The 12,709-nt window shown below is 41.9% G+C and overlaps 1 long non-coding RNA gene across 1 annotated transcript in view; it reads right to left on the reverse strand.

The window, feature by feature from the left end:
- Nucleotides 1–290: 290 nt before the first annotated feature.
- LOC103346767 (uncharacterized) overlaps nucleotides 291–12,709 on the reverse strand; it is a 67,330-nt gene continuing 54,911 nt past the window's right edge. The window contains exons 8-9 of the long non-coding RNA XR_016221084.1: nucleotides 3,915–4,128; nucleotides 291–2,111 (exon numbers count right to left, since the gene is read on the reverse strand). This is a non-coding gene — a long non-coding RNA (uncharacterized LOC103346767). The remainder of the gene's footprint in view (nucleotides 2,112–3,914; nucleotides 4,129–12,709) is intronic.

Consider the following 12,709-nt stretch of genomic DNA (forward strand, 5'->3'; position numbering starts at 1 on the left):
ATGTGTCATCTACATTGACAGCCAAGACACTTTTTAAAGTGCTAACGAAATTATTATGAACAGTGACTTTGCTAGTGAACAAACCATTCCTCTCACTGATCGAAACACATGGAAAAATCTCCTGGGAAGAAAGTACTTTCACCTTTGAATATGGCCTTTGTTATGAATTTAAAAGAAATAGTTGTGCATTTTCAAGTATATGCTAAAACTTGGAGTTTTCAAGCAAATAGATGCAGCAATCCTTATTTACCCAAGAGAAATGAAAACTCGTGTTCACACACACAAAAATCTGTATATGAATACTTATAGGGTCTTTATTCTTAATCACCAAAAAGCCTGGAAGTAACGGAACTGCCCTTCAGGGAATGAACGGACAAGCAGATTCTGGCACATTGATATACTGGAATACCACACAGAAACAAAAAGGATTGAACTACTGATGCTATATGAGACAACTTGGATGAACCTTAAGTGCAACACACAGAGTAGAAGAAAACTGACCAAAAAGATGATATTGTAGAACAGAAAAAAATTCATAGGAGAAAAGATAGACCAATGATCACCACGATTGGAAGTTGAGGGAAGGATTGACCACAAAGAGACTGGGGAAGTTCTTGCATTGATAGAACCATTTCTTACATCTTGTCTATAGTGTTAGTCGATGGGCTGAATGTATTTGTCAAACATCACAGAATAACAAGGATACCTTTCATTGTAGGGCACATTTTGATAACTTCTTTAGTATAACTGCTTTCTTTTGTAGTTCTGTATATTTCATTTCAGACATCTAAAACAAAATACGGTGAGGGGCAGGTGTTTGGCACACTGTTTAAGAAGGTACTTGGAATGCCTACATTCCATCTTGAAGTGTGCGGGTTTGGCTCCTGGCTCCATGTGCAATTCCAGCTTCCTGCCATTTCAGACCCTGGGAGGCAGTAGTGGTAGCTCAAGGACTTGGGTCCCTGACACCCATGTGGGAGATCTGGGTTGGGTTCCTAGCTCCTGGCTTCAGTCTAGCCCAGCACTGGTTTTGTGGATATTTGTTCAGTGAAACAATAGGTTCTCTGTTTTTTGAACAAATAAATTTTTTTAAAAAAATAAAAATTTACTGTGAGAAGAGCTCCATGAAATTCACCAGACTTTCAGAAGGGTCCATGAGGGGAAAAAAAAAAAAACCACCAGAAAGAATCTCTATAAAATGAGGCATTGTCCTTGGCTGCTACCTTTGGTGGTGCTGAGCTCCACCTTCCACTCCTGTCAACTTTGCTCAAGCTGAGCCATTTCTTAAGAGATGCACAGAGGAGGAACATGACGTGTACATGGGTGTGTGCATGCATGTTGAGGTGGATTCATTCTGAGAGGAGAAGTGTGGTGGGGGCAAGAGGCACGGAGTCACCACATAGACCCTGGGAGTCGGGTGAAAGCAGGCCAGAGGAGAGCAGCTTGCACACTCGTTTACTTCAGTTGGTGCAGCAGCTTATATAGCCAACACAGCCAATCAATCCAGTCAAGGGGTGGTTTATGCCCTAACCAATCACTGCCTGTTGCCAGGCAGGCTCCTTTGCCAGGTGGGTTTCAAAGCCATTCCTGCGTAACTGATGCTCGCTCGCCAGTGGCCATCTTGGCATGGCCTTATTCCACCACATTTCCCCCGTTTTGTTTATTTTTGAGCAATGGGAGGCATGATTCTTGGCCATACCATTGTTGACCCCGTTTCCATGTGGTCTCCGTATGCAGCTGTGCCTGTCTTAGGTTGTCCCCCAGGGGATCTTACCCGTCATTGACTAACCAGCGCTCAAAACAGGAGACCACAGGAGTGCTTGCTCAAAAGGGGGTAAGAATAAGGAACAATGGTAATCAGGAATAGCATGACTGCACACAGGCTATTGGCTGTTTGAATGACTGACCAGAGCTAAGTGGGATATAAAGCAGTAGTGGATGTGGCTATGGGCAGTCCCTCAGGGTAGGATGATAGGGCAGCAGCTTGACAATTGGTACAGGTGTGTCCACTAATAAAGCGGACTCTCAGTCTTGTTCAGCTGGTTCTGGTTGACTGTCAGTTGCAGGCTTGATGTTTCTGGCTGCTACCCAAATGGGCTGTCCCGCATTCTCTGGAAAGACACAAGCATATCCTCAGCCCTTGGTTAGCAGAAGCCTTTCTACAGGCACTGGAATCCAGGGCCTGAATTCTGCACCCGCTCCTACATTAACGGCAAACATGCGGGTGGGATGCGGTTTAGTGGCTGCCCTGAGGGCCTGGGGTGCCTGGGGACTGCCACAAACGTGGGAATCCTCACTGGGTACGGATGGGATGAACTCATGTGGGTTATCATCTTGAGGTCGTCTAAGTTCATCCCACAGGTATTTGGGGGGTGGCTGACTAGGCATTGCTGCATTGTCTGCTGTCATGTCATTTTCACTGTCAGGGCTCTCTCCCTAAGTCAACTGTTGCCTGTGAGGCAGAGGCCTAGAGTGACAGGCTCTTATCAGTCTCCAATTCATTATGTTTGGTAATCTGTGTGGGCTTCTGAGAGGGGGGTATCTTTCCCATGTTTGAGCACTTAAGACTGGCGTGCCACGCCAATTCTAGCCAAAGGAAAGACACTCACAGCACTTCTGCCATAACTAAACAAATTCCTAGCACCTCAGATGCTGATGGCACTATGCAGGGGGTTCCCTACGTTAGACGAACAGACAGTGGTGTATCAGATCGTTGGTATGTCCTCTGCTTATGGGGGACCTCCTTGATTCATTAGGTCAAGGCCGTATGCCCACACGGTGTCTCTGGAGAGTCACCTCTCTCAAGTGAGGAAAGATGACTTGGTTCTGAATTCTGGGATGATCAGTCCCTTATGTGAATTTGTCAGGTGAACCAAAAGTAAAACAAGGAACCGAGAAGTGGTGTTACGCTTCTGGGCGGTGTGTGCCTAACCTGGGGTCACTTCGACTGAGGATATATGGGATGCCGGCACTGCAGGTGGCAGTTTCACCCACTATGCCACAGCACTGGGCCCTCCAGTCTTTTGAGTTATTGTAAGAGAAAATTAATTTAAAACATGCAATCTGCCCTTGCATAACCATGTGTTAATGGTGTGTGAGACAATGCCACAGCTGAGAAAGATCTTCTAGGATCAGTCCCATTCATAATAGCTACAAAAAAAATCAAATATCTTCAAATAAATTTAACCAAGGATGTCAAAGATCTCTATGATGAGAATTACAAAACATTAAAGAAAGAAATAGAAGAAGATCCAAAAAAAAAAAGGGAAAAATCTTCCATGTTCATGGATTGGCAGAATCAATATCATCAAAATGTCCATTCTTCCAAAAACAATTTACAGATTCCATGCAAAACCAATCAAAATACCAAATATATTCTTCTCAGATCTAGAAAAAATGGTGCTGAGGGGCCAGCCCTATGGCTCACTTGATTAATCCTCCACCTGCAGCGCCGGCATCCCATTTGGGCGCCGGGTTCTAGTCCTGGTTGCTCCTCTTCCAGTCCAGCTCTCTGTTGTGGCCCAGGAAGGCAGTGAAAGATGGCCCAAGTGCTTGGCCCCCTGCACCAATATCGGAGACCAGGAGGAAGCACTTGGCTCCTGGCTTCGGATTGGCGTAGCTCCGGCTGTAGCGACCATCTGGGGAGTGAACCGACAGAAGGAAGACCTTTCTCTCTGTCTCTCTCTCTCACTGTCTAACTCTATCTGTCGAATAAAAAAAAGATGCTGAAATTCATATGGCAGCACAGGAGACCTCAAATAGATAAAGCTGGGGTATCACAATACCAGATTTCAAGACATACTGGAGTAGTTATAATCAAAACAGCCTGATACAAAGTACAAAGACAGATACACAGACCAATGGAACAAAACAGAAACACCAGAAATCAATCCAAACATCTATAACCAACTTACATTTGATCAAGAAGCTAAATCAATCCCTGGAGCAAGGACAGTCTCTTCAACAAATGGTGCTGGGAAAACTGGATTTCCGAAATGCTGCTCTCTGTTCCTCCCATCAGTGGTCTCAAATGGCTTACAGACACTTGCTCGATAAAAGACGTGCCATGCTTATGGAAGTACCACCACTCAAATATAAATATTACTCCTGATATCAAAGAAGATGTCCCTGTAAGTGCCACATAGAATTTGGGTGTCAATGAATTTAAAAATACTGTCACCGCTGCCAAGTTCTCGCACAGCCTCAGCGGGACCCTCAGAGCATAAAGCAGCCCAAACCCCGCCACAAACCACAGCGAGGCCCCAGTCCCCGCCAGCCCAGCCCGCAGCCGCTCCTTCCAGCCCAGCGGCGGGCTCAGGCCGGGAGCGGCAGCAGGAGCAGTCGCCGCCGCAGCCCCGGCTTCACACGAGCCGTAACCGTCCCAACTCAAGGGGCTTCCATAGCCTTGGAAACTCATGACTGGTGCATAGGGAGATTACTGATGCCATAAACGGGAGTGTCAATTGGTAAAGTCAACAACAGGAGTCACTGTGCACTTACTCCTCATGTAGGATCTCTGTCCTTAATGTGCTGTACATTGAGACTTAATGCTATAACGAGTATTCAAACAGGATATTTCACTCTGTGTTTCTATGGGGGTGCAAACTGTTGAAATCTTTACTTAATGTATACTAAACTGATCTTCTGTTAAAAAAAAAAAAAAGAAGAAATTAGCAATTCCCAACTTGACTCTCACTGGGATTAAACATGACAATAGGTCTGATCTGATTTCATCATCATTTAAAAAATCATCTATTATTTTTCACTTTATGTTTCTGTGTAGGAGCAAACTGTTGAAATCTTTACTTAATATATGCTAAACTGATCTTCTGTATATAAAGAGAATCGAAAATGAATCCTCATGTGAATGGAAGGGGAGAGGGAGTGGGAAAGGGGAGGGTTGCGGGTGGGAGGGACGTTATGGGGGGGAAGCCATTGTAATCCATAAGCCGTACTTTGGAAATTTATATTCATTTAATAAAAAAAAATTAAAAAAAAACTGGATTTCCACATGCAGAGGTATGAAGCAAAACCCCTACCTTACACAAAAATCCACTCAACATGGATTAAAGATCTAAATCTATGACCTGACACCATCAAATTATTAGAGAACACTGGAGAAACCCTGCAAAACATTGGCATAGGCAAAGAGTTCTTGGAAAAGACCCCAGAGGTACAGGCAGTCAAAGCCAAAATTAACAAATGGGATTACTTCAAATCGAGAAGTTTCTGTATGGCAAAAGAAACAGCCAGGAAAATGAAGAGGCGATTGACAGAGTGGGAAAAATTATTTGCAAACTATACAACTGATAAAGGATTGATAACCAGAATCTACAAAGAGATCAAGAAACTCCACAACAACTAAACAACCCAGTTAAAGAGACAGGCCAAGGACTTAAACAGACGTTTTTCAAAAGAGGATATCCAAATGGCCAACAGACACATGAAAAAACGTTCAGGATCACTAGCCGTCAGGGAAATGCAAATCAAAACCACAATGAGGTTTCACCTCACCCCAGTTAAAATGGCTTTCATAGAGAAATCAACAAACAACAAATGCTGGAGAGGATGTGGGGAAAAAGGTACCCTAATACACTGTTGGTGGGAATGCAAACTGATAAAGCCACTATGGAAGACAGTCTGGAGGTACCTCAGAACCCTGAACGTAGTCCTACCATACGACCCAGCCATGCTACTCCTTGGAATTGATCCAAGGGAAATGAAATCAGCAAATAAAAGAGCTATCTGCATATCCATGTTTTTTGCAGCTCAATTCACAATAGCTAAGACACGGAATCAACCTAAATGCCCATCAATGAATACTGGTTAAAGAAATCATGGGATATGGACTCTATGAAATACTACACATCAATAAAAAAAGATAAAATCCAGTCATTTGCAACAAAATGGATGAATCTAGAAAACATCATACTTAGTGAAATAAGCCAGTACCTAAGGGACAAAAATCACATGTTCCCCCTGATCTGTGACAACAGACCACCTAAAAGAAAACCTGTAGAAGTTACATTTATACTATGAGAAGCAGTGACTTGAACAGCCCTTGTCTTGACTGTTGAGAAACCGTTTATTATTTTTTTTACTAGTTTCTTTTTCTACTTAATACTATTGGTTGAACTATTATTTAACACAGAGGAGGAGGCCGGTGCCACGGCTCACTTGGCTAATCCTCTGCCTACGGTGCCGGCACACCGGGTTCTAGTCCTGGTCGGGGCGCATTGCCCCTCTTCTAGTCCAGCTCTCTGCTGTGGCCCAGGAGTGCAGTCGAGGATGGCCCAGGTCTTTGGGCCCTGCATCCTCATGGGAGACCAGGAGAAGCAACTGGCTCCTGGCTTCGGATCAGCGTGGTGCGCCGGCTGCAGCGGCCATTGGAGGGTGAGCCAACGGCAAAGGAAGACCTTTCTCTGTGTCTCTCTCTCTCTCTCACTGTCCACTCTACTTGTCCAAAACAACAACAACAACAACAACAACAAAAAGGCAGAGTTATACAGAGAGAAGGAGAGGCAGAGAGAAGAGAGAAAAAGAGAGGTCTTCCATCTGTTGTTTCACCCCCCAATTACCACAATGGCCAGAGCCATGACAATCCAGAAATGACTGCATCCCACTGGAACACGGGTCTTCACCTGATATCAGGGCAAGCCAACAGACTCCATCCATAGGCACCGGCCTGGCTTTCCAAGCTCTTTGGAGGGGCCTGGGTACATGAATAGCTGTCCAAATTGCTGTCTCTGCAAGGAGATTCTTGCTCAAGCATCTTATTCAGCCACCACCTTACTCCACCCTCCTAGAATTCCAAATTAACTGGTTTTTATTTTCTCTCTACACTTTCAACTGATGATTCTGCATTATCCTCTTTTCCATTATTTATGCTGGGACATTATCTGTTAGCCTTACTGTTGCTCCATTAATGAAAAGACTGCTATTGTAAAGATCAGTCTTTCCCATGGTTTCAGGGTGGGGTGAGGGGGCTCCACAGGGCATGGCTAAGGCAGTGAGATGCTGTGTGCTATAGCAGCAGTGCTTATCATACGTTATGTATTTGTCATAACTCAAAACTATACAAAGGGAAAACTCTAATTTAAACTATGAGCTTTCGGTCATAAAAATGTGTTGACATCTACCCACTGTTGTAACACACGTTCTACACAAATGCAAAATGTTAATCACAGGGGAACTGGAGGGAAGGAAGGGCAGTAAATGGGAACCTTGTACCTTCCGTATGATATTTCTGTAAACATAAATTTGCTCTGAAAAATATTTTTAGAGTGCAAAAAAGACTTGACCAGACACTCCAATAAAGATGATATAAAGATGCTAAATAAATACACAAAACATGTTCACTGATATTAGCCATTAGGTAAATGCAAAATAAAACAATATAGACGTATAAAAATGTCTTTAAAAAAGATGTCTACTGTTCTATCTTGAAATAAGAAAAAGAAGAATCTGGAAACACTCAGGATAATGTGATCCCATCTTTTTAAAAATCTGCATAATTTATATTAATGTTATATAAGAATATACTTATAAGAATACACAATAAATTCAGCATTATCTCTGAATAGCAAATTTAAAAATGTCTTTAGGAAAAAAAATTACTGGCGATGGCAAGAGCTAACAAGGATGTGGAGCAACTGCCAGTATCACACATTGCTGATGAGCAGGTGAATGCAAAATGTTACCGGCCCTTTGAAAAGAGTTGGACAGTATTTACAAGGATAAACACACACAGTTTGTTCCCACAGCTCCCCTTCTAGGTACCAACTCTATGATAGTTTCTAAACATTTTTTAAAAACAACATTCATGTGTCTCTTTACAGAGCTTTGGTGATTATTCCCCCATGAAATTTAATACTACAGATGGACTGTGCATCAGTTTATGTACCTATACAAGGCACTTTATATATAGGAGGAGTATGATATTTTTTGCCTCCTAAAACCAATTTTCCACCTTGGGGTTATCCCTTTCTTTGAGAACATGTGTTCTAGAAAAACACAAACCCATGTTTGTACAAAAAAAATCAGTTCATGGAGAGTTGTAGTAGTTCTATTTATAATTCCTAAATAATGCAAATGCTCTTCCATGGATTAAAAAGAAGTTAGGGTACATCTGATACAACAGAAGGCTATTCAACAAGTAAAAGGAACAAGCCACTGATATCCAACATGTATTAATCTCAAGATACTATGCTGAGTGGACTAAATCAGACACAAGACTGAATCACGTATGAGTCTCTCTAGTGATCTCAGAAAGATAGAGTCACTGAGACAGAGGATGGAACACTAAGTGCCTGGGATTAGAAGTGGGGTTAAATGGACGTCCACCAAGGACACAGACACTTTGGGGTCAAGATTACCCTGCTTCCTCACCATGTTGGTGGCTTCTGTACACCACAAACCTTAGCATAGAGAAACTAAGAAAACATTTTCAACTGACGAAAACAAAAAGGATTCCACACAAATAAACCCAAGACAAAGCATTGTTAACAGGTCTAATCAACAAAAGATATTCACAGAAGTTTTTGAGACAAAAGGAAATATCACTGGGAAATTCAGGGATAGAAAAAATGAAAAATCATTGGACATGGAATGAATATCTGTAAAATATTTTCTACTTATTTTCAATTTAAAACTTTAATTCACTTAACTTTAATTGCTTTACTTTTACTTACTGTCATCTTAATTTATGTATATTTTTACTTTACTTTTATTTAATCATTCTAATTAATTTTAAAACATCAAAGATATCTGACATTCAAAGGTAGAAGCAGTATTAATGTAAATGTGTTTTTTTTTTTTTTGACAGGCAGAGTGGACAGTGAGAGAGACAGAGAGAAAGGTCTTCCTTTTCCGTTGGTTTACCTCCCCCCCACAATGGCCCAAGCACTTGGGCCATCCTCCTCTGCACTCCTGGGCCACAGCAGAGAGCTGGACAGGAAGAGGAGCGACGGGGACAGAATCCGGCGCCCCGACTGGGACTAGAACCCAGTGTGCTGGCGCCGCAGGCGGAGGATTAGCCTAGCGAGCCATGATGCTGGCCATAAATGTGTTTGTAGTATGTAAAAAAGTAAAATATATGAAAACAATACCACAACGGGTGGTGGGGTATTGGGAATACCTAAGACCCCTGCTCTAGAGTGCAGTGGATATGTTATTTTAAGGTAGACTTAGATGCATTAAAAATATACATTTTAAATATTTGAGTAACTCTCAATATACCTTAAGTGGTATAAGTAGTAAGTCAACAGAGGACATGAAATCCTCAAACAACCCAAGAGAAGTTCAAAAAAGAGGAAAAAGGAAAAAGAACAAATGGCTAAAACAGCAGCAGGAGAATAGATATGAAGCCAACCACACCGGTAATCACATTGACGGTGATTAGGATATGTGAGTTACTTAAAAGAAGAGATTGTGAAGTTGAATATAAGGAAAAACCCAAGTACTGCTATCTGTACAAAGTCTAGTTTAAGTTGCCACACAAAAAAAGTTAGAAGTAAAAGGATGAAAAAATATGCACCATGGCAACAGGAACCAAAAGCAAGCTAGAGTATCTACGGGGATTCAAGGAAAGCTTATTTAAAATCAAAGGATATTATCAAGGACAGAGATGAACATTAGTTAAAGGTATAAAAAAACCTTAATTCTCTAAGAAGACGTATGAACCCTAAAGGTATGTGCACCTAACAGAGGTCCAAACCGCACAAACAAAAACTGGGAGAACCAACATGAGAGAGAGAGAAAAAGCAGCAGGACCTCAGTGGGAACACTGCTGGGATCCGAGTGAAGGCTGTGGCTGAGTTACGAATACTGGGCCCACACTGACTTAATGGTTTGGATCAGGGCACCACAGGTGGATGAAATAGCAGCATTAGGAGAAGGGAAGTGAAAGTTATGCAGAGAGAACATTTGCAGCTCTTCTGTTAAGTCTGAAATGATTTCAAAATGAATTAAAGAAAAAAACCAATACAGAATCTAATAGTATTCTATCCTGGAAAAAAAAAGGCCCCTAGGTGGATGGCCTGTTTTGTCTTCCTGTGTTGCATTATCTCCAACCATTCGTCAAACCTCCTGGCTTCAGTATTTGAAGATTACAGAAATCCTTCCCTCACTCTGAGTTCCTTTCTAGTAACTTCCCAGTTGGGCTAAATTCCATTTGTCAAAACTTTTACCCAGCTGCATCTAGTTGGGCTGCTGCAAACATGAATCCTAAGTCTCACCAATTTAAAAATAAAAAGTCAGCCTTGCAATGGTTTGTTACATCTGTCATGGCATTTGGGTGTCGCGCAAAACAGAGTGACTCTTTTTCCTCCTAAATCATCCAATAGCCATTCCCTTTGTAATCCATCACACATGCCACACATGAGACACGAGTCTCATTAAAACAATTTTGTTTTGTACTACTGTGGGACGTCGTGTGACTTACGGCTTAAATGGTGTACATGTATTTACATACTGTCTTGTATACTTTATTGCATGTGTATGCTTTTTGCTTGACTTGTGATTAATCCTACAGTTAACATTTCCAAAACGCATGCAGACAAATTCAGTGGCCTTTCTCTGTCTCCGCTTTTGAGTCCATCCAGGTCCTAAACCCCATCTTTGTATGGTTGTAGAAAAGTTCTTCCAGCAAGGAACCTTATTCTCTGAAGAAGGTACCAGATTGAAGAAACCCATGATCAAAAGGCTGAGGAAAACTAGTGCACTTTTATATTCGTTTCCTAGAGATTTTAAAGCACATTGAAGACCACAAAAAATCAACAGAAAATATGATTATTTAACAGAGATGCTAAACTTATTTTCCTCTTAACTGGGGAAGCCACTTTGGAGAATACACAATAAGGGCCAGACTGCAAAGGTACTATTTTAGGCTGGCTTGTGTGTACATAGTGACAGAAGAAGAGAAGAAGGGGCAGGCATTTGGTGCAGCACTTACAAGCCTGGCTGCTTCTGATTCTAGCAGTTGGCTAACGTGCATGCCTGTGGTGCCGGCATACCCTATGGGCACCAGGTTCTAGTCCTGGTTGCTCTTCTTCCAGTCCAGCTCTCTGCTGTGGCCAAGGAGGGCAGTGGAGGATGGCCCAAGTGCTTGGGCTCCTGCACCCGCATGGGAGACCAGGAAGAAGCACCTGGCTCCTGGCTTCGGATCGGCATAGCTCTGGCCGTAGCGGCCATTTGAGGGGTAAACCAACGGAAGGAAGACCTGTCCCTCTGTCTCTCTCTCTCACTGCCTAACTCTATCAAATAAATAAATAATAATAATAAATGTGCCTTTTATCCAAAACAAGGAGAAAGAGGAAACAGAGTAGGGGAAAAATCAGATGGGACATTTGAAAATGAATGGTATGGCAAATTTACACTGAAACATATCAATAAACACATTTGATATTAATGGTCTAAACCTGCAGCTTTCCCACACAAACAGAAAGCAGCACATACAAGATTGGAAAAAGCAAGATCAACATATAAGCTGACTACAAAAGAACTTTAAAAATACTGACCCAAATAGGTCAAAAGTAAAGGGTCAAAAAAATATGCCATGCTAAATAGAAGAAATAAAAGGAAGCCAGCTATATTAATATTGGGTAGATTTCACAGAAAAGAATTTTATCAGAGATAAATAAACTTCAATATGTTTCAGGGGTCAATTCATCAAGTATATATAAGTATATATATATGTATATATATGAGTATATATATATATATGTGTGTGTGTGTGTATATATATATATATAAAGCTAAATACTTACACACCTAATAAAAGTGATCCAAAAGATGTGAAGCACAAAAGCCAATGTAAATGTAAAGACAGACAAATCCACAAGTGTAGTCAGAGCCTCCGTACCCTTCTGTTGACAATGGATGAAACAGCTGGAAGAAACTGAGTGTGGAAGACCAGGGCAACCACACCAAGAGTCTGTCCTAGGTGCATCTGTCTGACACTCCAGCCCGCAACAGCAATGCGTGATTTGTTTCCAGGCACATGGAACCTTTACCAAGATGGGACACACTCTTGGCCACAAAACTAGTCTTAAGACAATTAAAATGACCAAAGTCATGCAAAATGTGTTCTCTGAACACAACAAAATTATATTTGAAAACAATAATAAAAAATAAAATCCCCACATAGCTGAAAATGAAGGTCTAATTTCCCTCTAAGTAGTGAATGGGTGGAATGGAAATTCAAAGGGAAATTAGAGATCACTCCAAACTTAATGAGATGAGAATTTGATAAATCAGAATGTATGGGGCATTGCAGGAGCTACTGTCATGGTATAGTGGGTCAGGCCTCTGCCTGCAGTGCCAGCATCCCATATAGGTGCCAGTTAAAGTTCAAGCTAGGCCCCTGCAACCTGTGGGAGACCCAGATGAAGCTTCTGGCTCCTGGCTTCAGCTTGACCTAGCCCTGGCTGTTGCAGCCATCTGGGGAGTGAACCAGTGGATGGAAGATCTCTTTCTTTCTTTCTCTCTCTCTCTCTCTCTCTTTCTGTAACTCTTTCAAATAAATCTTTAAAAACAAAACAAACAAACAAAAAAAGAAAGGATAGGATATTGCCAATGCTTACAGTGCTTACAGGGAAAATTGTAGCACTAAACATTTACATTAGAAATGAAGAAAGAGGGGCTGGCATTGTGGCGTAGCAGGTAAAGCTGCCGCCTGCAGTGCCAGCATCCCATATGAGCACCGGTTCGA

The sequence above is a fragment of the Oryctolagus cuniculus genome, chromosome 15 (genome assembly GCF_051225735.1).
Source record: "Oryctolagus cuniculus isolate XC-2025 breed Fujian yellow rabbit chromosome 15, ASM5122573v1, whole genome shotgun sequence".
NCBI classification, from domain to species: Eukaryota; Metazoa; Chordata; class Mammalia; order Lagomorpha; family Leporidae; genus Oryctolagus; species Oryctolagus cuniculus.